Source organism: Malurus melanocephalus, unplaced genomic scaffold (assembly GCF_030028575.1).
Source record: "Malurus melanocephalus ecotype Western Australia unplaced genomic scaffold, MMel_1.1 scaffold_1859, whole genome shotgun sequence".
In the NCBI taxonomy this organism is placed as follows: Eukaryota; Metazoa; Chordata; class Aves; order Passeriformes; family Maluridae; genus Malurus; species Malurus melanocephalus.
In genome coordinates, this window is record NW_026625091.1 from 4,818 (window position 1) to 7,343 (window position 2,526).

General features: G+C 53.8%; 1 protein-coding gene across 1 annotated transcript in view; it reads right to left on the minus strand.

Annotated features, from left to right (window-relative positions):
* The window catches only part of LOC130587404 (metal transporter CNNM4-like), an 18,244-nt gene that overhangs the window by 4,811 nt on the left and 10,907 nt on the right, over window positions 1-2,526 (minus strand). The gene's annotated exons all lie outside the window — the stretch shown is intronic.

The window sequence follows — 2,526 nt, forward strand, 5'->3', positions numbered from 1 at the left end:
CCCAGAGCATCTCCAGCTCCTAAAACCATCCCAGAGCATCTCCAGCTCAGCCCAGAGCATCTCCAGCTCCTAAAACCCTCCCATAATTCCCACATTATACCCCATTCCTGGTTTCTGTAATTCCCACATTATACCCCATTCCTGGTTTCTGTAATTCCCACATTATACCCCATTCCTGGTTTCTGGAATTCCCACATTATATCCCATTCTTGGTTTCCATAATTGCCACATTATACCCCATTCCTGGTTTCCATATTTCCCACATTATACCCCATTCCTGGTTTCTGGAATTCCCACATTTTGCCGCAGTCCAAAGTCCTCCCATAATTCCCAGATTTTGCCCAGTTCCTGGTTTCCAGAATTCCCAGATTTTGCCCCATTCCAAAGCCCTCCCATAATTCCCACATTTTGCCCTATTTCCATGACCTGCTCCAGTAATTCCCATATCTTGTCTTATTCCAAAGTCCTCCCATAATTCCCAGATTTTGCCCAATTCCAAAGCCTTCCTGTAATTCCCACATTTTGCGCAATTCCAGTAATTCCCAGATTTTGCCTCATTCCAAAGCCCTCCCATAATTCCCAGATTTTGCCCCATTCTTGGTTTCTGGAATTCACACATTTTGCTCCATTCCAAAGCCTTCCCATATTTCTCCCCATTCCAAAGCCCTTCCAAAATTCCCAGATTTGCCCAATCCCAAAGCCCTCCCATAATTCCCACATTTTGCCCCATTCCAAAGCCCTCCCATAATTCCCAGACCCTCCCCATAATTCCCAGATTTTGCCCCATTCCTGGTTTCCACAATTCCCTCAGGAAATTTTAGCTTTAGCTTTGGTTTTAGGCTAGGATTCTCAAAATTAAACTCTTCTTGCCCCGGAGTTTGAAACCTCAAACCTTTTTTTTTTAAAAAAAAAAATCCTCTGTTTTTAAGGCATAACATGAATCCATGGATTTTTGGGATCATCCTCTCGGGACAAATCCCAGCCCTGGAGCTCCCCCCAATCCTCACATTGCAATGGGGGGCTGTGGGAGCTCTGTCCCCAGATGCCACCCCCAGGGTCAGGCGGACAAGGGGACAATCCCAGCCTGGGGACACCAGGATCCCTCAGTGGTGGCTCAGCCCACAATCCCAGTGTGGGATGGGGAATGGGAACTATGGGGACACGGGAATCATGTCCAGGAGGGGACAGTGACATCCTGGTGACATCCAGCTGCTCCGTGCCCGGATGTTTCTCCTGTTTTGTCCCAAAATCACAGAATCCACCAGGAAAACTCCCAGGGGACAAGGGGACAATCCCAGCCCAGGGACGCTGGGATCCCTCAGTGGTGGCTCAGCCCATAATCCCGGTGTGGGATGGGGATTGGGAACTATGGGGACAAGGGAATCCCATACAGTGACGCCCCAGCCATGGGTGACATCCAGCTGGTGACATCCTGGTGACATCCAGCTGGTACCATCCTGGGGACATCCAGCTGCTCCGTGCCCGGATGTTTCTCCTGCTTTGTCCCAAAATCACAGAATCCCCCAGAAAAACTCCTCCACCCAGGGGACAAAGGGACAATCCCACTCTGGGGACACCTCAGTGGTGGCTCAGCCACCCAGTGTGGGATGAGGAATAGGAATTATGGGGACATGGGATGTGCTGGTGACACTGGAATCCCGCACAGGAGGGGGACAGTGACACCTCTGGCCCAGGAGACATCTGGACCCCCGTGTCACCAGGAGCGGGGTTGGGTGACACCGGGACAGTTCCCATCCTCTGGAGGTGCAGGGGTGGGCACCGGGAGCTGGCACAGCCCGAGGGACACAAGGGACACAACCCCAGGGGTGACAGCAGGGCTGGCACAGAACCTGGCACAGCCCGAGGGACACAAGGGACTGTGTGTGCCACCAGGGGGTGCCACCAGAGCTGGCACAGAACCCGTCCCCAGGAGCTGGTACGGCACAGGGGACACAAGGGACATAACCCCAGGGGGTGGCATGGGTGACAGCAGGGCTGGCACAGGACCTGGCATGGCCCAGGGGACACAAGGGACTGTGTGTGCCACCAGGGAGTGCCACCAGAGCTGGCACAGGACCTGTCCCTGGGCACTGAGGGACCCTGGAAGTGACCCTGGAATTGGGGCTGGGGCCAGAGATGGATGACAAGGCCAGGAGGAGCCCTGGGAGAGGAGGAGGGGTGGCTGTGGGGGCTGTGTCACTTTGGAATGGGTGACAGTGACATGGTGACATCCGTGAGGATTAGGGCAGGGGGAGTGGGGTCACACTGCCAGAGAGGGGGGATAAATGGGATTTTGGGATGAATTCCTGGCTGGGAGGGTGGGGAGGGGCTGGGATGGATTTCCAGAGTGGCTGGGGCTGTCCCTGGAGCACCTGAAAACCGTTTAAAAACCCAATTCTGCCGGGAAAAAGGGGTTTGGGATCAGCCTGGGGGCCCTGGGACAGCAGGGAAAGGATTCCCATGGACACAGGGGTAATGGGGAGATAATTAATTGGGATTTTGGGGAGATAATTAATTGGGATTTTG